The sequence below is a fragment of the Phyllostomus hastatus genome, unplaced genomic scaffold (assembly GCF_019186645.2).
Source record: "Phyllostomus hastatus isolate PE091 unplaced genomic scaffold, TTU_PhHast_1.1 phas_contig_254, whole genome shotgun sequence".
NCBI classification, from domain to species: Eukaryota; Metazoa; Chordata; class Mammalia; order Chiroptera; family Phyllostomidae; genus Phyllostomus; species Phyllostomus hastatus.
Genome location: NW_025333810.1, coordinates 20,718,650 through 20,745,745, shown reverse-complemented (window position 1 = coordinate 20,745,745; position 27,096 = coordinate 20,718,650).

The window sequence follows — 27,096 nt, the reverse complement described above, 5'->3', positions numbered from 1 at the left end:
TATATTTCTAATGTAGTCTATGACTTTTGTCTTCTTGATGTTCAAATGCAGTCCTGATTTGGCACTTTATTCTTTCAATTTCATCAGAAGTTGTTTTAAATCATTGCTACTTTCTGTCAGTAAGATGTTGTCATCTACATATCTTAAGTTACAATATTTCTTCCACCACTTTTTACTCCTTTTTCTGAGTCTAGCCCAGTTTTTTGTGTGATATCTTCTGTGTACAGATTAAACAAATAGGGAGTTTTGTTTGACTGGTCTGACACCTTTGCCTATAGTAAACCATTCCACCTCTCCACATTCTATCCTGACAGTGCCTTGCTGTCCGCAATACAGGTTACACATCAGGACAGTCAGGTGCTGAGCCACGCTAATTTTTTTAGAGCAACCCGTAGCTTTTTATGATTCATGCAGTCAAAGGCTTTCCTGTAGTTGGGAAAACATAAACTGAGCTGAAATTCTTTGGAGCACTTCAGTATCCAGAGAATGTTCACAGTTAGATCTCAAATGCCTCTTCCTTTTCTGAACTAGCTGTTTAACAGGTGGCATTTCTTACTCTTTATAAGATAGAAACCTTTGTTGTATCACCTTGAGTATCACTTTACTTGCATCGAAGTTTGGAGCAATGGTCCTATAGTTACCACACTCCTTGGCATCTTCTTTCTTGAGAATCGGGATGTGTATTGAATATTTGTAGCCTGTCAGCCATGCTTTTGTTTCCACATTTGTTGACATTCTTATTAGGATTTTGACAGATTGAGTCTCTGTGGCTTCAAGTAATTCTACTGGTATCCCAGCTATTAGTTAGAGAAGATAAAATTTAAATCCTCTCCATCATACCTATGTATTTAAAATCTGTATACACACTTGTAAATCCTTCTAGTTCACATAGATTGTTTAAGCTATAAGCTACCTGTCAACTAATGTCAGCATCTTAGATACTAGAGTAATCTTATGTGTTACAAATGACTATTTCTGTACTTTTTTGTACTGCTACTTGCATCCTGGAATTAATCTTTTTGGTTATTAGATTTACATGGTGACAGAACATAATAATGACAACAACAAAAACAGCCCCTTAATTATCTCAGAATTGTCTACTTTTTCTTTTAAGATAATAAAGTTCTATAATGTTTATTCTATACCTTAGAAGCTTCTTTCACCGCTCCAAAAACATAATGGCATCAGATAATTGTACAACTTAATTCTGGTATAAAAAAACTTAATCTTGCAATAATAGTTATTGTAAACTCTTTGCTTGTTTTAGACTTAGTAGTTTGCACAATATCTTTAATTCCCATTTCTGATAATGATACTCTGCTAAAAACCAATACTTGTGGATAGTCTTCTTTATGCAAGGCAATAGTCCCGAAGATACAAATATGCAAAAGACATAATACACCCCCTCAAAGCGTTTATGGTATAATAGGGAAGAAATGGACAAAAAATTGTTATGTAAGCTAAAAAATGGTAAATGTCTTTAAAAGACAATAAATAAATGCCTAAGGGGAGTCTGAAGACCTGGTATTTCATCTGGGACTTGAAGATCAGGAAAATCTTGGAAAGGGAAATAAGAAATTAGGGGACAGTATTCCAGGCAAAGGAAATAAAACAAAAATCTTGATATTTTTGTTATTTGGTCCACACTTTTGGAATTTCCAGCTGTATTTAACTTGCTCCCATGTGTACCTCTTAAAATGGCTAACGCATATTTATTATTTAAGACTCAGTGGGGGCCTCATTCTTCAGCAGTCCTCCTCCTTTCGATAGGTTGTGACTTCTAATTCAGTTTGGGCTTAAGAAAGATCCTTTTCAAATCTTACCCATTTTATTAAATGAGTTTCCTGCCCCTTATTTTTACAAGTTAGAATCCTAGGAATGAATCACTCTCGTCACCTTCACTTCCTTCACCCCCGCATTCAATTCATCACCACATCTCACTTGTTTCCAAAATAAATGTTAAATCCACTTAAAATCTTTAAAAATGTGGCATATACATACAATGGAATAGTGTTAAGCCATAAGAAGCAGTGAAATTTTAAATGGTATATGCTATGACACAAAGATGGACCTTGAAAACTTTATGCTTAACTTAGTGAAATAAGCCAGACACAGTGGGCTACTCTATGCCTTCACTTTTATGCAGTCCTATACTGGACAGAGTCATAGGGGCAGAGAGTGGAACAGAGATTACAGGGAGGAAGGCGGAGTTACTGTTTAGTGGGTACAGAATGTTTGTTGGAGACGATGAAAAAGTTTTGGATATCAATAGTGGTGATGGTTACACGGCACTGCAAATGTACCGAATGCCACTGAACTTACACCTGTGAATGGTTAGAGTGATAAACATTTATTATGTGTTTTCTACCACAATAAAAAATCAAATATATTCTCTCTAATTCTACTTCTCTGGTCCAAGCCGCCACTACCTCTCACCTGGACTATTGAAATACTCACATTTGATATAGGCCCTATCATTACACACTCATTCCCTGCTACCTGCACCTTATTTACTTAATTCCAGGAATATTAAATATGGAACTACTATAGAAATACACCAAACTGTTTCCCTGAAACAGCTTTATACTTGCTATTTCCTCCTGGAGGAAGCTCTTCCTCTGCCTCACTACAGGCATGGCTCCCTCTCATAATTTCTTGCTTCAGCTGAAATGTCACGTTCTTCTTAAAGCAGTTTTTGCTGACATTTATTTTATATCATAGAACTCCATTTTCTTGACTCCAATTTGTAACGTCTCTTTTAACAGTTTGTTTAGCTTGAGTAACAGGGTGGGTGGGTGCTGCCATTGTCTAAGACGGGAGAAAATAGGGGAGGGCCATATTTGAAGCAGATTAGGTTGGAACCATTAGCTAAACATAAAACGTTCACCTGAAAACATGAATTTGGAGTTAAAGGAAGATAGTTAGACTGGAGATACAAATTTAGGAATGATTAGACTATGAGTGATATTTAAAACCATGAGAGTGGATGAGACTATCAGGGAAAAATGGAAGATTCAGAAGAGGTGGGGACCTGGGACTAGGTCTTGAAGATGTTCAGAGGTTTTATAAAGTTGAATTCAACAAATTAGGAAAGTAATTAATAAGGAAGAAGAAAAACTAGGACCATGTGGTTTGACAACAGGCCAAGAATGGAAATGTATCAAGAAGAAAGGAGTGGTCTTCTGTGCTGTGTGAGGCTCTGAGTTCAAGTGAGATGGGCACAGAAAAACTTACTTCGGCCTGACATTGTGAAAGTCGCTGGGGACCTTGATAAGAGCGCTTTCAGTCAAATGCCCTCACCTAAGTGGGGTAGAGAGAACAAGACTGCAGTGGGTTAAATTGCAAATGTGAGGAAGGTGAGAAAGTGAAGACGTTGTGTGGGACTGTTTATCTTAGAAGAAGAGTGGGAGAAAAGGTACTGAGTGATGAGAAATCATAGGAAGTTTTTGCAGAGAGGTGAGATACTAAGATGTAAACTATGCAGATAGGAATGAGCTAGTAAAGAGGAGTACATGATGCAAGTGTGAAACAGGATAAATAAGTGACATACCCCGGAAGGTGGGAACCGCGGGGTCTGGAGCACTAGTAGGAGGATAGAGCCGTGAATGGGAGGAGGAACGCTTTCCCCACTGGTGACACAAGGCAGTCAGGAGAACACAGGTGAGAACATGGAGTGAGAATTTGGATTATGTGGTGGAAAGATGAGAGAGTCTGCCTCTGATGACCTGTGTATTCTCAGTGAATTGTAGGTGAGGTCATCAGCTGGGTGTAAGTGTGGAGGAGGGGACAGAAGTTTGAGAAGAGATATGAAGGTAGAGTAGTTGTCTTGGAGAATGAGAAAGCAGCCTCCTGGGACGGTCATGGCTGTTTCAGATGGGCAAAGTAATCATGCTAACGAAGTGAAACCAATCAGACAGGTTTTGTTATTTTGTCAGCAGGAGTGGAGAAGGAGATAGAGGGCTTCTTCCAGATGTTTTTTGTCAGGCAAGTGATGGAGAGAAGGAATATGAGTGTGTAAAAAAAGGTTTTAAGAAATCTATCAGCAAAGATATGCAGAAAGTTATGTTGAGACCAATTCATGGAGGGTGCCGAATGCCAGGCTAAAAATATGAACTTTACTCCGCAGGCAATGGGAAGCCATCAAAGTACTTTTGACTATGAAAGTAATTTTGCCAAAACTGTGTTCCTGAACAGTTAACCTGTCTTTAATGTAAATCACTGAGATGACTAAGAAAAAGCAACAAGACCATTTGCAAAGGAACAAAAGTTAATCAAGATCTAAATGAAAATAAGCAACAGTCGACTTCAGTCAGACTCCTGAAGGTTAAATTCCTAAGAGATCTTGGTATCTGTGGAAACAAGACCAACCTGAAGGGACCATCAGGCCACAGAAACAGAATCCTAAGGGCTGGGCCAAGGTTAGGGAGGATGTTCCCCCCTAAAAACCAGAAGCAGAGATACATCAAGGGACATATCAATTAATCACAGAATGAGTAAGAATCCAAGAAGTCACCTGGTGTATTGGAACCAAATAAATAATCATAAAATTGTCAACTGGCCCTATGGCCAGGGGAGATCAGGAGGAGGTCAGGAAGTGGCACACATGCTGGGGGGAGTCAGAGAGGCTCAAGGCAGAGACCGTGGCCAATACAAGGATGCTGGGCGCTGGCTCAAAGTGCTGAACGGGGCAGGTAGGCCAGGCAATTTAAAGAGTAGATTAGAAGGACTTTGTAACAAATGTTCAGTTTAGTTATATAGGACTGTCTAATTTAGTGACAAAGCTCTGACTTGGACCCTGAGTGCTAGATTTTATCCCGTCTAAACATGTGCACATGACATCAGCATGAGTTGAAATGGTTAAGTGACAGTTTGAGTTACAGTGGTAACTCAAAATCAGCTTATTACAATACAATGCAGAAGGACTAGTGATACTTCAAGTTAGTTTTAGGGTTTGATAATCTCCTTCAACCTGGGACCTGGTGGGCTGTGCTAGTGATCCCATGCATGTCATTGGCAGTCTGAAAGTACACTCTGTTCCCTGGTACATCTGCCACTCTGGATGACTTTAAAATTTTAACTAAATAAGCAAACCCTCTCCATCACCTAGTGATTCATAAACATGTTAAGCAGTGAAACACCAGCACAGAATCTCATTAAGTTTGATTCCATATTCGTTCTTCCCACATTTCACGGCCATGAAGCGTCAGGCCCTGCACTAGGCTGTGGATACAAAGAAAAAAGACACTATTTCTGTTCCTCTTCGAGAAACCTGTAGTATACTACTAAAGAAAGCTAAGCAAAGGAATGTTAATAATAGATGTTATGACTGCAGTGTGCACAAGGTTTATGGATGCATAACTCCTGGGAAGGCCAGGGAGTGGGTGGAGAGATGCTAGTGGTGATGGAGGTAGTTCCAAAGGACACTTTGAGGAAGGATCAGAAGAAAAAAGGGGGCAGGATTGCTGATAGGGGTAAAAGGTCAAGGCAGTTTAGAAAGAGGAAAGAACTGGTACAAAGTCTTCAGTGGCCAAGAGGCACTTCAGGGGAAATTCCCAGTAACTGCATAGCACTATAACATTTCAGTTAGGTTGGATTTTACTCATTTCACCTGGATTTTATTTCTCTAGTGTAATCTTTACTTTTTTTTTACTTCCTTGATCTGAAGCTCAATCAAGATATTTTCCATTCTTGCTTAGCTTTCATAAGACCAAATATAAAGGATACATTTACTAAATCCACAAATGTTACAAGTAAAATCTTATCAAAATAGAAATATACATGTAAAATCAGTCATTAGAAAAGAGTAGGAGTGTTTGTTTATTCCCTTACATTAATAAAAAAGAAATCTGATATAATTGATGCAATAAAAAACTAATAGGTTGATCAGTGTTTTTTTTTTCAGGAATGTTTTGGAGAAGCACCAAAGCCTTTTTATATAATATAAATAAGAGTGCCTGTCAGCATATGTTCATGGGAAAAGAACAAGAAAACCTCAAACTAGCTTCCATTTCCTTAAGAATTTATCCTGAAGTAAATTCTGAGCATCTTGGTACTGCTTTATTGACAAATAAGTTAAGGTACATTTAATTGTGTTTGCCAATATCACCACATACACATTGTTTACAACCCACAGCTTCTGCTAAATAAAGTACATCCCTTTGGCTTCAAATCAAAAGCAACCTCAAAAGAAGGACATCATTTTTCAAGTTCAATTACTGACTCTTGGGACTCATCTAGAAAAGTTATGGCTACGAAAAAGAAAATATCAGCCACTTGCATCTGAATAAGTTATTTATAGCATCCATATATAGGTGTATTATATAAGGTTCAATTCTCATATTTTCTCTTCTGATACAATAAATGTAGATAAGCACTGATTCTCACTTTAAACAGGATTCTCTGTTTCCTTCAATGACGGCTGGCAGTCTGTTGGATTTGTGGCATCAATTAAATACATTCTACTAACCTTCCCATCTAAGACCCCAAGACTCTTAGCTACTAAGATCCACAAATAAAATCAGCTAGGTAAATGTGGCATTTCCACTTTCTCATGCAACGCTATTTGAATTATAAATATAGCAGTAATATAGCTAGGATTCTGTAGCACACCTCCTGATTTCAAATATTTTTAAGTATGAATGTAATCTTGTGTTAGAACCGTGTCAAGCAGTGTCCTGATTTTTGGTTCTAATAATACGATCAATATAGATATGAGATTTTAAAATTTGGAAGTGTAAAAGTGTATTTTAAATGAGTTATTTTAAAATTCAAGTAGTTTTTTTAAAAAAGCAAATAAGCCCTGACTGATGTGGTTTAGTGGATTGAGTGCCTGAGAACCAAAGTATCGCCGGTTCGATTCCCAGTCAGAGCACGTGCCTGTGTTACAGGCCAAGTCCCTAGTTGTGGGTGCACGAGGCACAACCACACATTGATGTTTTTCTCCCTCTCTTTCTCCCTTCCTTCCTCTCTCTCTAAAAATAAATAAATAAAATATTTAAAAAGTAATAAAATAGTAAATAAAAATTACATATAGATTAATGAACATTATATATAACTTTAAAAGAAAATGAATAGTGTCTGGTGGTGGCATACCTTACAAAAATAAAATAAAATAAAAGCAAATTGAATATTAACTACTTTTTGTCAGAAATTTACTTAGCATCCTGGGATAAGACCAGGGGTTTTGCCACCTATCCAGAGTTAGAATGACCTATTCACCCCAAATGTCTATTAAAATTGTTACTTTTGTCAGCTGGGATAAAGAAACTGGGAGAGACTGTCAAGCGGGTTGACATACTTTGAGTCAACTTAGGGAAGGAGACTTTAACTTGAGGTCAGATCCTGTCATAGGCAGCTCAGTGTGACAAAATTTTGCCATCCTATTATCTTATACATTTATGAACTTTTTAAGAGTTAGGGTAATACTAGGATTGTAACAAACTTAGTGCGTTTTATCTTTTTGACCCAAGTCTCTACGTGCTTGTTCTGTCTTTGAGGATTCAGAAGGATTCTTGTTTTCATCTACCCATGAAGCACCATATAGCTCTCTTGCATCCCTTTATTTCCTTGGCCTCAGAAATTCACCTTTGTAGTTATGTTACTGATCAATTTATAAGAATACAAACTCAGTTTGTAGCTGAGGGCTCCTCCTTCCTTTGTTTGCCAAACTCTATGCAAACTTCCCTGGAATAGGAACAGAGCCCCTCCCTTACTCACTAGGAGTGGCCGAGGAACAGCAGCCCTTGGATCATGTCTTGGCTGTCTTTGTGGAGCAGATGTTCTAAGTGTGCCCAGGCTGAGAGCACAGCTTGGTGTGGCAGGGCTTCCAGGTCTTAGATGGAAACTAAGAGCAATGTTCTCGGTCATAATTTCTGGGGTTAAGAAAAGCACTGGCAGAAGAGCAATACTGTTTTCAGGTCCTGCAGGCACCAATTATTATGCCAACATAATTAATACACATCTCCTGGATCCATCTGCATATCAAGCAAATCAGGAGCAATGCTGTTCTTTTTATGTTTTCTCTTTATTTCTTCTTAGTTATATGTTCTTTGTCCAGTATCAACCTGTGGGTTTTGTTTTTTGTTTGTTTGTTTTTGATTAAGGAATTTAGAGACATGGCAGGGCAGTCTGTTTCAAGGAAGTAGATCTTTAAAAACAGACATTCTTCCAGACTCCTGCAATGAACATAGTGGTGTTATCTAATATGTATGTAAGAGTATATCTCTAACCCTATCTCACTGGCCAGAAACAAGCTCCGTGCCTTCGAACAGAAGGTACCCACCTGTGCAGCAGAATCTTGTTCTGCGCATCCTTTCTAAATCTGATTTGATAAGCTCCCCCAAACTTCCATACAGCCAGTGAGGTCATTTTCTAACTTTAACATCCTATCAGGAAACACTGAGTCATTAAATAAAATAATATTGAGGTTTCTGGGGAATACAGGAAAGAACCTCATTGACTTTTTCTGCCTTGGCATGAAGAGGCTTGTACCAGGAATAGCGGCTCGTGTATTGGCAGCTGGCTGACAATTGTTTGCAACCCCAGATTCTCCAGTTCATTTTATGTTGACAAATAAATGTGCATCTTCTGATGTTTGACAAAGGAACACGCACTGTTCCTCTGCAAGTTCCCTGAAAGGAAGCCTCTTCCTTCTCAGCTCTAGTTGGGGCTCTTGAACAGCATTTGCAAACAGCACATACTCTTCTGGTAATCAAAGCAGTCTCCATGCTTAAGGAGGAAATCTCTGAAATTGATCAAGCTCCATTTCTCATGTGCCTTGTCTGACATTTAGCTGGGGTTTGTGCCCTTTCATTCAACTTTTCTGGATACAGAAGCCACAGACTTTTTAAAGAAACCATTCCTTAGGGATGGACAGAAGGAAGGGAATACCATTTCCTGATCATCGTATAATTCCAAAATTAGTCTTACAAACAAAGGAGGGAGGGGACCTCAACATTATTGAATTCCCACAGCTGGTGTAGCTAGTAAATACTGGACCCTAACCAAAAATCTCAGAATGGATATTCTCACTCTTTGTTAATTATAAAATAAATAGATTTCCAGACCTTTTGCAAAGGAAGGACCTAACTATGCAATTTGAAAATGACAGGGAGAGAAAGAAGAGAAATTTTGTACTTTCCTGACAAGATAAAACTGATCTTCAACTCATGGCTGTCTTCTCCTAGCTTATAAGGTTTAACTAAAGTAGATTAAACGGGACAGTAAGAGGCTTTTGTCCTCTGTCTAGAAAGCTGTCCCTTCTCCTTGCAGCTGATGACTTTCCCTAGCCCTTTGCCTCCGGCACAGGGCCCAGGTGTGGACCATGAACACATCCCATATCCTTGGCCACGGTGATCCGTCTACGGGTAAGAATGTGGTACAAATAGGGCCAAACCCCTTCTCTGAGATTTCCACATAGGCTCCATGAGAGGTTCCCTAGAGCTGGAATAAATTAAGGTTCTTTGATTGTAAGTATCATAAGCCAATGCTAGCTACTTTAAGCAAAGAAAAAAAACAAGAGTTTTTGGAAGGATGTTAAGAAAGCTCTCATTATTGAAGGAAAGCTTAACAACCAGACCTCGTGAAGGAAGGCAGCTTTAGGAATATGAGAGCAAAAGCTAATAGACAATTTCTTCAGGGGGATGAATCATCTCTAGTCTTATTCTGCCGCCCTTCACTCAACTCAGCTCAATATTCAAGATTCTGAAAAAGAGCAGGTGTGATTGGCTCTGCTGGTCACAGCCTTCCCCTGAGTCAATGGGGAGAGGGACATCATGGTCAACAGCCCCACAGGACTCCAGTGAAAGGAAGAGGAACATTTTGCCCAAGGAAAATCATACCTCTGTTACCAAAAGGGGGATGTGGTTGTGAGCAGGCAGAAACAGGTGTTCACTCTAGACTGTTAAGCCAGGGCAACCCAGGGATCTTTCCTGATCCGGGCCGGTGATAGCTCAGATCGGGTCAATAGGGAATTCTTTCCAAATGAGCAGCCCAGAAACTCCCATGCTCAGCCTTCCTGCCAGCTCAGGAGCCAGTCAATTTCTTTTCTGCTTGAACTAATTTCATTTTGGTTTCCACCACTGGCAACTAACAAATTCCTGAGTAATTTCTGGTTTTTGTATGAGTGAATTTTAGACCTAGAGGTCTCTAGAGTGTCCTTTAAAAAATTAGAATCACCCTAAATTTGTACATATAGTGTAACATTTCTTGGGATCTTGGTACAATAAATCCCTAAGTTTTGCAGGGGTTCCTGGAGCAGTTGCTTGTCCTTGAGGGAACTCCTGAAATCAGTAAGAAGACTTTGGCTTTGGAGTTCTATTTTAGAAAGCAGCTCTATTTTGGGGAGACTTCAGTGGAAAAAAAAGAAAGACAGCCTGATAGGCAATCTCTGAATGAAACCGGGAAATTATGAGGATCATTACAAGCTACTTCTATGAGGTAAATATGAAAACTCCTTGGGGATTTGCTATACTTGGAAAGCTATACTTGAAATCACCACTCCTATCTTCTCTCATTTTCCCTATTGCTCATTGCTAGCTTTACTGGTTCAAACGTAAAATACCCCACCTTGGAATAATTTCTGCCTCTGAGGATTTAATAGATGCTTAAAACCCTTTTCTGCAATTGCTGGGGTAATAATGTATGTAGGTGGGGAATCTCCACCTTTTGTTTTCCTAAAGTTCTTGGCACTTTTTTCGGTCAGGGCAGCAGGAGGGAGTGCAGGCTGCTCGCTTGTGCTCTGACTGAGCCCCTGGCAGTCTGATGACATGGGGGTGGGGAGTCGGGGAGTGAGTGGTGCTCTTTGACAAAGTCCCAGCAGTTGAATCAGTAAGTTCCCAGGACCTTCCTTGTTACTTTCTTAGGAAACTCTAGGTAGACTGGTATAATGTATATTTGTGTTCAGTGGTGACAGAAGGTTGCATGTAAAATTATTGGTCACGTCATGGGTTCCCGGTCTCAGGATGAGCAACCTCTCAAAGAGCTGGGCCGAGAGAAAGTAGAAGAGGAAAGGATGGCGTTGTTCAAAAAACCTAGACACAAATGGACAACCATTCAAGAGTGGCCTTACTCCAGCAAATATTAATATGACCCCTCTCTAAATGCTTGGAATTCTACCAAGTCAAGATTTTATTTAGGCCCAGAGCACTCTTATTAAAATACACTTACACTTGACAGGGCGTTAGTCATTACATTTTAGTGCGGATTGTTTTGGAAACTTTTTCCCTAATTGAGATAAAGTTTACAAAACATAAAATTCACCATGTTAACCATTTGCAAGTGTACAGTTCAGTAGTGTTCCTGTATTAACAATCTTATGCAACCAATGTCACTATCTAATTCCAGAACATTTTCATCGCTTTCAAATCCCTGTTTTCTTCACACCTAGAAGCAGTGGGAGCTTTAATCTTGAGGAAGTTTTCAGGAGCAGTGATGAAAAGAGGAACAGAAAGTGTGGGCTGAGTGCCTGGGGCAGTTGATTCAGAGTTGGCTCTGGGGTGTTGGCAAAGAAATATCTCTCCTGGCTTTCTTAAGAATATAAGACAGCAAGAGTTTGATTCTTAAAGTTAATGATACAGTGTTTAAATACAGTCTTGTGTCACTGAAAGATCACTGATGTCAATCCTATTATACAAGCCTTCCCTCAAAATGTGGCTGGCTCTGTTCAGGCACCAAGTCCTGAGTAAGCCTGCCCCAGGATGTACCTGCACCACTGGGAATATCTTGTCAAAACAAAGAGATGATTTCCAAGTTGACATGGTTTCCACTGGGACAATGGGAATATGCCAGCAGGGGCTGGGTACTATATTGTGCATAGTAAGAAAAAAGAACTAAAGAGGAAAATCCAAAAGAGTGCATTCCCTTTCATAGGCTAACTTGAAACTTGCAAATCTGGAGCTTTCAGCTCCAGCACCAACAGAAGGACTTACCAGTAGTCAATAAGGGCTTTTGCAGAGTAATTTTGTCCTCCTAAGGAAGGAGGCCAAAGGAAGCAAAGTTTGTTTTGAAATTTAACCTTTGGCTCCTGCATACTAAGGTTTATCAGAAGGTGGACTCACATTTTGCAAGGGTACGACAGGCAAGTCACTGAGTTCTGCTGGTAAATAGTGCTTCCTGAGCCTCAGGTGCAGACTGTGGAAATGACGGAAGGAGTCTGCCCTGGGCCATGATTATTCAGACCAAGTCAAGTCAACAAACCACACTGAGACCCTAAGTGAGTTTCCTGCTGTGCCAGTTGTACAATATAGGTGTTTTTTCTTTTCAGTTGAGCTGTCCATTGACTGAAATCATTTATTCCTTTGGAGGCAATTTAAGTACATAGCCAATGAAATAGCTGCTGTGTTTATGTATTGAGAAAAAAGTTTGGTAGGTCGCTGTTTCATCAGTTTGAATGTGCTTTAAAGTAGCTCTAGTATCCTGGAGCCTCCCTGTGATCAGAGGAGCCGAATGGCAACCTAACACACACATACAGCCTTACTTAGAAAGTGAACCAAATGGGAAAAAAAGCATATTTGGGTGAAAAAGAAATTCTCATTCATCTGGAAATGTTTCATTAACCTGCTTGTTAGAACTGTGGGCATCAGTTTGTAACTACAACGGAGAAGTCATTTTATATCAATCCAGTTGACTTGCCATTTAGAATCAACACCCGTTTTCCCCTCTTGCAGTTTCAACAGTTACAGCAGGAGCTCTCTGAGTAGGTGACGATGGTGTCACTCGATGGAGGGTGACAGCGGACTCCTTTCCCAAAGTGGGTCACTCTCAGTCTCTTATGGGGTCTGAAATTCTGCCATTGGACATTTATTTCTGGGATCATGGAGGTCTTTTGTTCATCAAAAAGAATCTACTCAAAAAGTATGAGTGCTCACGGATGGGTGACTCATTGACATTACATTATATTTTCATTTGAGCATTAACTGAGAGTGTGTTGGACATGCTGGTTTTGTCCTTTATTCTTTCTTTTCAGTAATAGGCCACCCCTTCCTCTAAGGACACGCTTTTCTCCCACCCCAGCCCTGCGGTAACCATCAGTCAGAACATTTCCCTCCCCACCGTTATTTCCCTTCACACCACCACCCAGTGGCGAGTGCAGGGCTGAAGCTTGTCCAGCCCTACAGAGCTCCCTACCCTGGCCACAAAGATTATTCACAGACCCTCATGGGTACCCAACCCACGCCAGGGCAGATTTTTTTCTTAGACTTTTTCTAATTAGACCTGCTGGGAAAATGAGTTCGGTCTTCTCTGGAGGACAGGCAGGGAAGGCACCCATAGCTGCTTTTGGCCGTGTCTGACAACCTGCTTGAGAGAATGAAGTCTCAGTGCGGAGAGAAGCAGGGATGGCAGACACAGCGATATCTGAGACCCTGTAGCCACCACACTCCAGGACCAATGGCAGGCCCTTTCTTAGTTTGTTTACACTTGTGCCAACGAACCCCTTTTTCTCTTTAAGCTGTCACCAGTCCTAGTCCCTAGTCCTGGACAGCTGTCATTTGCAAACAAAGGTCTGAGAACTGAAAACAAACATTTTAGAAAAGGACACCAGATAACTAGGGGTGGGACGGTTTTCTGGTTGAGGAATGTGTGTGGGAGGTAGTTCTGTGGTTAAATGGAGGTCATTGTATGTTAGAGTTATCAGCATCTTTCCAGACTTTACTTTGAAGAGAACTGATAAGGAGGGCAAGGTGACCAAAGTCTCTGAGAATAAGAGCTGCTCTCGCTCTGGGGCCACAGTGGCCTTGTCATCTCCTGGCCTGTGGAATTCGGGGTAAGGCTGCATGGCACCCACTGGAGAGTAAGAATGTGCACGCATCTGATGTAAGGCTTGAGTCCTGTACCTCAGTCCACTGACTCAGTTTCTGCACCAACTAAGAGAAGCAACATGTAGGTCCAAAAGGAAGTCACTGTTTTCAACCATAATTGACCGTGGAAAACCTGGCTTTATTGAAATTTATATCTGTTCATAATACAGTAGATTCCCCCCCATACTAGAAGTTTGTTTTTAAACAAAAATATAGAAAAGAATGTGCAAAGAAGGAAAGGTGGGATTTAATACTTTCCACTCTTTCCCAAACCATTAGAGTCCTGGTACCTCAGTGTTATTTTAATTTTGACCTATGAAAATAGCAAAGGGACAAAATTATCATTAGACAGCAAATGATGTTATTTTTATCAAAAATGAGTAATGAGAATTAGCTACCTTGCAATAATATCTTCTTTCACTAGATTAAAAATACAGTGGAGAAGTTGAAAGCTTCTCTCAAGTGAGCTGGAGAACTTTCTCTAATGTGCTGTACAATCACTGTCAGCTTCTTATTGTGCCCCCCAGGTGAAGTCTAGCTGTGATGCCTTAGGATAAAGACCTTTAAATGGATGATATTCTCTAATAGAGTTTATCCTTTTAGATTTCGTGGTGGTAAAAGCAAACTCATAAGTTATATTTTGTCCTGTGGAAAGGGCAAAACAAATTGACCCTCAGTGTACGTTTCAAGGTGACTGTTACACGCCGTTGTAACCCTGGGAAAGTGCTGTTCAAAACTGGAAATCAGAACCAAACTGATGTTAAAAGCTTTACGGTGCAGCCAGGATGCTGGGAGTGTCTCACTTTCCAAAGCCACATCGCCTACTTTCTCCTCCTCCATTTATTTCCATGGTCCTCCTCTTTTTCCAGAATTACTTATGAGTAATAAAGGAAGCCAGAGTAAGAACAATGGCATGTTCCTGGCTTTACAAGAGTGCCACACATCAAAGAAAAATGTTTATCCCCCCAATCACAGCTGTGCAAGAGACCCAGCAGGCAGAAGGAAGTTTGTGATCACTGAGGCACAGCAGAGGTGAGGGAGCCTGACTGAGTCCAGCTGTGAGCTGTGCCCGCACCTGGGTCGGGGTTCCTGTCTGCCTGCAGGCTGCTGCCCAGGTGTTGCTCAGACACATCTAACCTGGGGCGAGGCAATCAGCATCTCTAAGCCTCTGCTTATTCTTGTAGAATCATAAATGTATGCACTTCTGAGAATTAAATACACATGAAATACTTAGCAAAATGCCTAGCATATAGTATTAAAGTATTAAATGTTAATACTTATATTAAACTCGTATTATTACTAATGACTGTCTGAAATTTTGGCCCTCCCCACCCCAATGTGTTTTTATAGTCTCTTAGAGAATACTTAAAAAAAATATCCAAACCAAAATGGCTATCACAAATTTTTGGAACCACCCAGATTTTATCTCCAGCCAGTCTTCCCTACTTGTTTCTGGCTCATTTGCTATTGTTAGAACATTAATTTGTTTCCTTCCTTATGCCAGGCTGAGTCTACAAACCTGCCTGTACTTTTAGATGAGCTCCTCTCCTTGGCCCACTCCAGAGGCCCATCCCTGGGGCCTTTGGGTCTTCCTTCTTAGACCCTGCCCTTCCCTCATTGCCACCCAACTTGTACAAGGACGCTTATCAGATCTGTTTCAGCCTAGCTCTTCAGCTTCAGGGGCTTTGCTTTAAAGAATGGCTTATCCATTCCTTCTCTGCTGCTCTTACAGTGACAGAGAACCCAGTCTGTAGTTAGTAGCTGGTGTGATATCTCCATTCATGCAGAATGGAGGTCAGCCAGGTCAGCATGCAGCCAGGCCACTATGCTGCCTGGCATTGCGGCCTTGCGTTTTGCTTTGTTGCCAATAAACTACATGCATCACCCAGGACCTTGGGCCTGTGCCACTGTCACGTGGTAATACTGACCTCTAGGGGCCGACTTTTCTTCCCTCAGAGTCCTTATCTTCGCAACTGAGTTCCAGGATGGTGGTGGCAGCCCCTTTCTTGGTTGTTTCCAAATCAGTTTGAAGCTTTTTCTTTTTTATTTTTGTATTCGAGTTTCTTAAAAAGAATAAGAGTTTCCATCACTAGAGACAGATACATCAAAGGAATAAAAAGAATTAATGATGTCTGAACAAACATGGCCTTTGAAGCCCGACTTCCCGGTGCACCCTAGACCGAGTCCTGTCTGAGGTCTGTGACATCGGGGAGTGCACTCCTGTTGGGGCATTTGAACCCCTGGCAGAGTCTACTCTCTGCATCACAGTATCTTTTACCTTCTGGAAGGGTTTTTATCTGGATCTGAACTTTGTGTTTTGGTGGCTTATAACAGAGGCAATTAGAGAAGGACTCTAGTTGGCAGTTGGCGTTTTACCATCGAGGTGCCAATGGCTAGAAGTACCTGGTTTTATTTTCCAGTATGGAAGGAAACTCCCACCAGAGAGTCAAAGCCTTGACTGTCCATCATTTCTCACCCTGACAGCCTAACGGCTCTCATTCAGATACATTCAAAAGGGTGTGATGCCACCCTGAGGTGCTGATTTGACAGATATTCACTATGGTATCTCTATAGGGAAAGTGGTCAGGGGTAGGAATTGTTTTTAAGCAACAGAGGATAGGAATTCCTTGCTATACAATAATATGATTTTATTCAGAAACTTTGAAAGAACTACATTAGAAAACTGTTATATAACCAAAGGATTTACCTTGAGACTTTACGGCTAGGGAGATCCTTTTGTGGATTTCAAAGTGAATTTAATTTGTTCAGCTTGGATTTATCTGCAACTCTGGAGAAGCTGTTTGCTGTGAGAAGTGCTACATTTGCACTTCTGGGTTCCTGCCTTGCCACTGAAGAACTCACCTTGCCAAGTCTTTGTGGGCTGAGAATTAGGAAGCCCAGAAAATAAATCACTGACGTTTCTTGCCAGACATAAATCTCGAATGGGAAAGGAATGGTTTTTGCTCATCAGGGAAGATGGTGTTCCCTGGTCTATGAAAAGTATACACCTGGGCGGTAGGAGATCACTCCCTTTTTATGAGAGTAAAGCCAGTAGAATCAGTTTATCAAAGGTGACATTAAAAAGACAAAGACCTCCCTTTTTAATTTTTTTAATCCTCCCCCAAGGATATTGATTTTAGAGAAAGAGGAAGGGGGAGAGGGAAAGAGAAACATTGATTGGTTACCTCCTGTATGTGCCCCTACTGGAGCCCACAACCTAGGTATATGACCTGATTGGGAATCGAACCCATGACCCTTTGGTGTATGGGATGATGCTCCAACCAACTGAGCCACCTGGCCAGGGAAGACCTCCCATTTTAGAGACAGGTTGTCTTCCAGACCAAAGCAGAAAGATTCGGACTCGACAAAAGCTTAATTAATGGCGTACATATGGCTAAAAGAGAATGCATTATTCAAAGGAGAATGGTCAACATGAAAACTCGTTAAAGTGAGGTGGAGGGGTAGAATTTGGTGGGGTTCATCTGGTGTAGTCCAGGTGAGAGGTGCTCTGAACCACAACCCGAGTGCCTGGTCTGAACGGCACTTCTACTACAGTGGTGGTTAGTGCTCTCGTACTCGTGTCATCATTGTACTAGTTTCAGAAGCACCTCTTTGGTCTCAGGTGCTGTGCAGGCCAGCTTTGAAACATCAGCGCTGAGAAGGTCTCTCTGCTATATGTCACTAGGACCTTCTAATTAATTCCCTTCCTCTGAGTCTCTATGCATCAAAACCCTTCATAATTTGGCCTGTCATGTAGATGAGTTCAGGGAGAGACTGGGTATTTCACTGCTGTGTTTTCCATAGTAGATTATTACATGGGCATGCTCATCTACACCTCCCTCTCTTATAAACTGGAAGGCATCAGCTTGTTCCTGGGGACTTTGTCTGTCCCAGGCCTGCGGCAGTGACAACTGTGAGGCCCCATGTGGTCACCATTGGTCTTTCTTGGTGCCACTTCGAGACTGCTCCATGCTCAGATTCTTCACCCTTTCCTTTTACAGCTTAGAATTTGGGGATAGAAAGTGGGAGAAAGGAAAATTGAGAAAGTGGAGGGAAAGAGGAAAAGAATAGCAAGAGGGATTAAGAAGAGAATGCTAACTGAAAGTATTGAAAAAGAACTGATAATGATTTTCATGCTGAAGTACTAGGGATCAGGCGTACTGATGAATGCAATTTACACTCATCTGAGAATCAAAGTAAGGCAGGTTGATGGATGGAAGAGACACTGATAAATCTAAGATAGCAAAATGTTAATTGTAGTATCCAGTTATTTAGTATAGGGGTGTTTACTATGAAATTACTTTAACTTTTCAGTATATTTAGAATTTTTCAAAGTATAATACTGGGAAGAAAAATAACTAAAAATTTAGTTTTCCTACATTGCTTCTTTTTAAATCATGCCACAACTATTCATATGTAGATAAGTATTTCTCTAGAACCTTTTCTCAAGGTAGGCATTAACAGTAAACGAAGGCAAAAGAAATAAAAGCTACTAGGGGAGACTTGCTGAGTGATCATCGCTTGCCGGGGTGGTGTCACTGAAAGAGGTCTCACCCAGCGGCACTTCCGTTTCGACAGGATGGCTGACGCGCAGCGTGGAGGCACTCCATGGGAAGGCAGGCATGTCTCATTATCAGCTAAAAATCTAGCTTTCCAGTTAAATATCTGAATTCTCTTTTGAACAAAAAAGTCTAATTTCAGATCACCTTTTTGTCTTTCTTTTATGGTGATTATATGTTCTGCCTCTTAAAATTGTTATAACAGTTGTGTATTTGACTGGTGATGTGACGAAGAAACGGAGGATGTGTAGTCTGGAGAAGACAGTACACGCGGGAGTCCCGACAGCTGACTTCGGCTGTCTAAGGGACTGTTCCAGAGCAGAGGAAGCTGAGTCAAACAGCATTGTTCTAGAGATACCGCGAGGAACAATGGGTAGAAAATACAAGGCAGCACACTTTGGCACAGCCCGAGAAGGCACCCTCCAACAACTAGAGCTGCGTCCATACCTAATGAGGTAGGGTGGGTCCTGGCAAAGGCCTCCTACTCTGGGAATGGTCCCACAGAGACTGGATAAACATCTGTAGGCTGGCCCATAGTAACCTCTGGGGCCTGGGGTAAGAGGTAATTCGAGGTCAGACTTACCCCCAATTCTTTCTGCCTCTGGTTTCCTCCAGCCCCTGAGAGACATAGCACATGCGTGAAAGGACATTTTAGCCCTCACAGTCTCTAAGGTGGCTACAGGTGTCAGGGATTCTTTAAGGATCATTCTGGTACTTGTGAGATGTTAGGTAAGAAGGCCAAGAAGGCCTGTAGGTCCCCTACAATTCAAGGATAATGTGACTCAAAATGTACAAACTGTATTATTTAGCTATAAGGAAATGGGGAGGAGGGAATCTAAATTTAAAAGAATTGAATGAAGCACCTAGATTGGTTGCTTAAAGTTTGTGCTGAACACTTTTGGTTTTTCAGATAAATTTTAAAATAGTTTAACATCTTTACCTTTGTTTTTCTTTTCTGCAGACAGAACTACTGTATGCTATAAATTCATAACTCTAACCAAGCCTTTTGAGCACTTCTACAAATTCAATTTGCCAACATGTTTTTTATTAGTCATAGACATCAAATGATTTCAGCAATGACAATATTTTCCTTTGCTCTTTTGGCATTCTCTAGCCAGGCAACCCAAGTGTTGTACTTGAATCTAATGGAGCCTGTTATGATCTCCCTAGTAACTAGGAGTTCCCCTCGGTGATTACTAAAAGGATAGGAAGCTTTTATAGCTTGGAGGTAAATTCCTAACCTTTCTCTTTTCCTACTTCTCCTACAGGGTAGAAAGAGGGAGGAAATCATGTATTTGTGCACTATTTTTAAAAGGAAATATCTATCTGTATCACATTCCTGAATAGCTTGCACTGTATCAGGTCAGTGGGAATTAGAAATAATCAGGGAACTATTTATAGAAGAGTTTCAACCCAGAGTTTCCCGCACTGTTTAACATTTCTTGGTCTTTCCACATACTTTGAACCAAGGCCTAAGAATCTAAGACTGGGCTTTCAGTTATTGGCCCTGAGAAACTGGGCCAGACGTCTGTCTGCAGGCCCTCAATCCCATCTCATGGAGCTGGTGGAGATTACATGACATAACGCATAAAGGACCGTACCCAGCACTGTGACTGCAGTGTAGTAGATGTGTTTCTGTTTTTGTCATTACTTCTTGAAGCACATCTGGGAAACACTCAACCCTCTACCAAAACGCCACATGATCTTCTCTAAAGATGTCTTTGTCACACTTTACACTTCACAGAAAATAAAATTTGCACTTCATTGAAAGCAAGCAATTTGTCTCCTTTTCTTTCACCTCCTCCTCCCAAATTAAGTTCTCTGCATGATTGGATCGATTTCCTTCTCATTTTGTATGGCTAGGCAAAATACACTGTCCTGAACACAGACATGCAAATAGCCTGCATCCTGCCAGCGCTGGCTCAGGGCCTAGGCAAACGAGGTGGCTGCCTGCATGGAACGAGGTGAATAGCACTCTCAGGCCCTACGTCTTGCTTCCCATGGCAGCTCTGTCTTGAGCCTGCCAGAGCATGGCTTTTCCCCACTTTGTCTGAAATCTACCCCATTTCCCTCACCATCATTCACTTAGCATATAGAACAAAGATTTTCTCTCCACAGGGCCACTGGGAATACCACCACGCAAAAGAATTTGGTTTGGATGTAGAAGATCTGGGCAGACTCCTCTTTTCAGTTCTTTTCTAATAGCCTATCATTAATAATGAAACTAATAAAACAGATAGTAGCACTTGCATACAAGTTGGCTTAAAAGGTCAATTCCCCATTTTTACTTTTATATTTATACAATCCTCGGGGGAGTATTTTAAAAGTCCAGGGATGGCAAAAATGTGTCACGTGTGTTCCTTCCTTCTGCATGGCAGACCTTTGATTTGGGGATTCTTTCACCCTGGGTTACGCACCTGGCTTCAAACCCATAACCTGCGTTCCCAGCAGCCACCACTCGTTGAGGAAACCTAACTGGCATCTGTGTTAGTGTGTCTGTTTTGCAGGTGAGAGTGCTGAGGCCCCAGAGAGCTTGAGTAGATTTACTCATGGACTCTTAATGAGTAAGACCTAAACTGACTTGAACAAAGGTCTTTTGATTCTTTTCAATAGTAACCTTCACCAATAAATAGCACCATTAATTTGTTAAGTTACTTAAAGGTAACCTTTGATGTTAAAATGTGCATGGCTCTAATTAGTAGAAGTAGAATGGCCATATAACAGACTTTGTTTTAAAAGGGTACCATTGAAACGTTGGGGGGGAGGTGCATTTATAACATGGGTTGCCATGATATCTTTAGAGAACCTAAGAAATGAAGGAAAGATTTGATGAACCCAGGTAAGACCTGTTCATGCCAGGTGTTGCTCTGAGCCCTCTTCCTGTCATTCACCCGAGGATCCTGAATTGATCCTGATGGCTGTGACCACGCTAGTCAGCTGAGTCACCTGAAGTGGCGAAGAGTGGATCAGATGAATCTTTATTACAAAATACCTTGAATGAAAGACAAATTATAAATGCAAAATGTAGTTTAGTCTTATTTCACTTAATAAAGTCATAAGGGAACTAGGTGATATACAAGCCCTTAGGCCTCACCACAGCTTTGACCAAGAGCTGGGACGCACACAGCCACTGTTGACACTTAATGGCCAGCAGTCAGATTTTAGAAATCACAGCTGATACCTTTCAGTTCTTTGCAATATCCCTCCCTTCTGAGTAGCTTATTTTATGTTATAACATGCTATGGAAATGCATTTTAAATCTGTTCCCCACATCCGGAAGGCTTAACATTCCTAATAAAAATAAAATAACATTCCAGTAAGCAAACAAACATCTTGACTCACAATAGGGGAAGAGTTTTCCAGTATTTGCAGCCAAGTCTCTGATCTTTCCTCTATGGGATAAATAATTATTAGAGACAGAGGTGGGGTTTGCCAATATATGTCCTAGTTTCCAGAAATGCCTGTATAGTGTTTATGTAAGAGATATTACAAATTAATACAAGATAAAGATAATTTTTATCTAGAAATCAATTCCAATAATAAGGTAGACCTTTCTAACAATAGAATTGTCCAAAGTTTGAATTTGTTGCCCTAAAAGACAATAACTTGCCCTTCCTTGCTTATGGTATACAGACGATTATTGGAAAAAATCCAGAGAGAAGTTAACACTTACTGATCACCTATGATGTGGCAAGCATGATTCTAAGAACTTCATACATACTAGTTCATTTTTATAGCAATCCAATGAAATAAGACTATTATTAATCCAATTGTTTTTTTTTTTTATGGAAACACTGAAGCACAGAGAGGTGTGAGTAACTTTCCCCAAATCAAATAGTGACTCCATTCCAATCTGGGCAGTCTGGTCCAGGCTGTGCCTTCCACCACTGTGCTACACATGCCTCATCCTGCCCAGCATCTGACATCGGGGGGACTTGGGATAAGGTGGCATTTCCTGTTCTAGAAACCTGTTTCTTAAAGCAAGAAGTGTTGGCCTCTGATCATGAAGTTTGGAGCCATGGGCTGACCCCCTCAGCACAAATTAGGAGACCAAATGAATCACAAAATCTTAGATGACACAGAATTGGGTGCAATCTTTGAAACCAAGTTGTCTAGCCCTAGCATTTTAGAGAGGCAAAAGTGGAAGCACAGAAAAATGCCACGATTTGCCCCAAGCCAGAGCTAATAAAACTGCAACAAACAGGAGTTCAAGCTGGATTTTCTGACTCCCTATCTCAGTGTTTTCCCCACTACCTCATGTTGTTCCTGGGCCGTCAGAGCCAAAGGGCAGTGGGATGAATAGAGGATTGAAACCTGGAGCACGAGCTAAGATCCCTAGGTCTGAGTTCCCTGGGACCTTAGCAGTTATTTAGGCGGGCAGCCTACCCTTGAAGATCTCCGCATACTGAGAACCAAGAAAGACTGGCCTCAGGTCATTCAATATAGTGCATATTAGGGTTACATTTGAAAGAATAAAGAGTCATAGGTAATTTTAGGTCATTGAGATCCTGCTTTCTTCAGAGAAATCAGCTGGACCAATGTCTATCAGCCAACTTGCCTCCATGTAGCATTAAAATATCTGTACTCGGTCAAACAGACCCATTTCTGAGATTTGGGAATACTACTGTATGCTCTTTCTGTGTGTGAATGTAACCCTGCCCCACCATTCTCATTGAGTAATCATTAATTAGACTGTCAACCAAGATTTTCGAGAAAGGACCTACAGTGCAGTAAACAATGAGCTCAGCCGCACTGGCTGAGCTCAGCGCAGAACAAAGCTGAGTGTTCGGAAAGTCTTATAAGAAGAAAATACAGTCAACACCTGCTCAAGCCAATCTACTCTTTGGTCTTCCAATCTCAAATCACACCCTGAGAACAGAGAGAGAACCGCATTGTCACACCTAACAGACAGAACCTGGTCGGAAGCTGTTTTCCAGTCCAATCCTCCCTGGGGGACAGAGAGAGCCCAAGGGGCCAAAGCTGTGTATGAGGCAATTTCACTTTCCCAGCCCCACCTCAGCGAGCTGTGCCGTTGGCAAACGGCCATGAGGAGACGTGGGTGGAAGAACACAGAAACCAGGGAGGACAGAATATACAGGTAGCGAGAAGAATTCCTGCATATGCCTTGTGAAAAGTGCTGCTAAGCTCCTCTAATGTGGTTATAAAGATAACGAAGGGCCTTTTCTCCATGAGGACTTTATAATTGGGCAGATATTTTTGTTGTTTTTCCTGCACCCATCATTCCTTTTGAACTTGACTAGGCTGCCTTCTGGGAAGAAATCAGCCACCTGCAGCTTATCTCAAATCCAAAAGTGGGGGTATGTGAGAACTGGAAAACTGAGATGCTGAGGTACCAAGGTGCTTCAATCACCTTGAAGGGTTTTCTAATGGTAAAAGAAACCTAATGAAGGTAACCTTCCCATTAAACATTACTCTCCTTTAGAAACTCCACTCTGCCCTGAAAGCAGGGAAATTTAAAGGGAACTCGGGCTTAGTAAGTATAACAGCCACCTTAAAACAACTTAACAAATGATAAATCTAAGTAGAAAAAAGGAAAATAAGAGGAGAAATGATTCTCACATAACATGAAATAGCTTTGGACAGTGTACAAGAGAGATTAGAGCAAGCAGCAAAGTGGAGAGTTTTCTAGGATAATGTATTATTTTTCCATGGAATAGTGTTTTAAAAACTGCTGCTTTCCCTGGGGGCGACAAACACATAATACAGTGTACAGATGATGTGATGTAGAATTGTACACCTGAAACCTGCATAATTTTGTTAACCAGGGTCACCCCAATACATTCCATAAAAAGGAAAAAATAAAAAAAAAACTGTGGCTTTCTTAATGCAAAATTGAAACAGTTTTGCAGCAGAAATTTCTAAGTTTAAAGCAAAAAGGGCCTGACCTCATATTTAGAAAGTATTTGCATTAAAAGTAAGACAGTGAGTGTATGGGTAAATGCTTTATAAATTGTTAAGAGGCATGATATTAGTTAATATTGTTACTAATATTACTTTAGGGCGTTTTTTTTTTAAGTAGAAATTCTGAGACAATGATTCTTCGCAATGTATTATCAAACATAGGGCTTTTTAGGAATATCTATTAGTTGAATATTATAAGCTGCAATTAAACGAATAATTTGTGTCAGTTCTTTAATTTTTCTATTGTTTTACTCTGTCATATGCCTAGAAACAAAAGTAGTTTTATAAGGGGCAAGGACCTCAAGTCAAGTTCCCCCTACATAATTTAAAATTTCTAATCAGGTTCATTGCAGCCTGTGGTGTTTGACAGACAGTTTAACCAACAACAGTGAAATGCATGTAGACCAACCATCAGCAATTAAAGCCTCACACTGGGCTCCCAGCTCACAAGGTGATTTGCCTTTCTGACTCTTACTTGAAAGGAGGATCCACTTGAATATTGAACTAGTTGGGCAATGGAAATGAAAGTGGACAGAATAAGTTAATGAAGCACATGGAGGGAAGTCACAGCTGTCTCCTACTGCTGAGCTATGGAAGCAGTGACCTATAGTCTGCAGGTGCTGAGTGAGCCAAGTACTGTCATCTACAACCGCAGGCAGTGTTTAACCGTTCAGTTGTTATGGCTAAAGATTCTCTTTTCTTGATTTTCTTCTTCTCAGTTTTTTCTCAACTGTCCACTGTACTAAAGAGGAAATCATATTGCAAAGAAGACACAGAGGTGACAGCAAGTACCGCTAAAACTCTGTATTGGCCTTCAGTTGTTACAACCAAGTTTTTCAAGATGTTGTAGGTGCAAAGCAAACAGTTGATATTCAAATAAATTATAGACCTACAGTCAGCACAACTATAGATACAGCTCAATGATCAAAACTGAACTATCTTCAAGTTCATTTGTGTGAGAGCTGCAATGCAGGGTCACTGTGGAGGTGTCATTGTAGGGATATTTCGTAATTCCTGCCCCAATTTTGTTCACATTCCTGCTTTCTTATGAATGTGTACTGATGATGTGTGTGTGATAGATGACATTTTATCTAGTATTGGTGACATTATAATCTGTGTCCACCTGATGACAAGACAACTGTGTTTTCAATACTGCAACAAATCAGCCGTTGCTTTTCTTAGCTAAACTCTTACAATCTGGACACCATTAGTTTAGTCCAGCGATTTTCAACCGTGTGCCATGGGACACTGGTGTACAGCCAGAGGCACACTGGTGTGCTGCAAGATTTTTTAAAACATGCAATGCTTGACTCTTTAGTCAGGGGCACTGATCTCTCTTCCCTTAGATTGTCAAACAAAAAAATGACAACAGCCGACACAACAAGAGCATTCGGTGTGAATGAATCAAAACTATACTTATTTTTTTGTCAGATTGTCAAAAAATATATTTTTGGTGTGCCATACAATTTTAGTAATTAGTTTATATGTGTCAAATAATGAAAAAGGTGAAAAATCTCTGGGTTAGTCTCTCCCTCCCAGCTTTCCTGCAGTTCCATCCTTGACCACTGAGGCAACATATACCATAAACCTTCAGAGAGGCTACTAAGATAGCAGTGATTTGCCATATCTGTAAGCTTCCTTATTAAAAGATGGCATGACATATTTCACAGAACCAGAACAAATATTTCAAAAATTTATATGAAACCACAAATGGTCCTGCCTAGCAATAGTGATCCTGAGGAAGAACAACCAAGCTGGAGGACTCACACTACCTGATATCAAGCTATACTACAAGGCCATAGTAATCAAAACAGCATGGTACTGGCATAAACACAGACACATAGATCAATGGAACAGAATAGAGAGCTCAAAAATAAACCTACACCTTTATAGTCAATTAATATTTGACAGAGGAAGCAAGCACATACAATGGGCTAAAGATAGTTTATTCAATAAATGGCATTGGGAGAATCGGACAGATACATGCAGAAAAATGAAACTATACTACCTTCTTACACCACACACGAGTAAATTCAAAATGGAGCACAGACTTAAAAGTTATAAACTATAAAAATCGAAGAAGAAAACATAGGCAGCAAAATGTCAGACCCTGCTCACAGCAATATTTTATTGGATATATCTCCCCAGGCAAGGGAAACAAAAAATAAATGGGACTATATCAAACTAAAATGTTTTGCACAGTAAAGGAAATCATCAACAAAATAAAAAGACAACCCACATAATGGTAAAACATTAACTGATATATCTGAGAAGGGGTTTATATCCAAAATTTTTAACGAACTTACAAAACTCAACACTTAAAAAACAAACAACCCAATTAAAAATGGGCAAAGGACCTGAATAGACACTTCTCCATAGAGGACATACAGATGGCCAATAGTCATGTGAAAAGATGTTCAACATCACTATTAGAGAAATGAAAATTAAAACCAAAATGAGATATCATCTCACACCTGTCAGAATGGCTCTTATCAATAAATCAACAAACAAGTAGTGAAGATGTGGAGAAAGGGGAACTGTTTTGCACTGTTGGTGGGAATGCAGACTGGTGCAGCCACCATGGAAAGCAGTATGGAGATACCTCAAAAAATTACAAATGGATCTGCCTTTTGACCCAGGTATCCTATTTTATTAATAGATCTGAGGAAACTCAAAACACTAATTTGAAAGAACATAAGCACCCTTAGGAACATTGCAGTATTGTTTGCAATCACCAAAATATGGAAGCAGCCCAAGTGTTCATCAGTAGATGAGTCGATAAAACAACTATGGGACATTTACACAGTGGAATACTATTC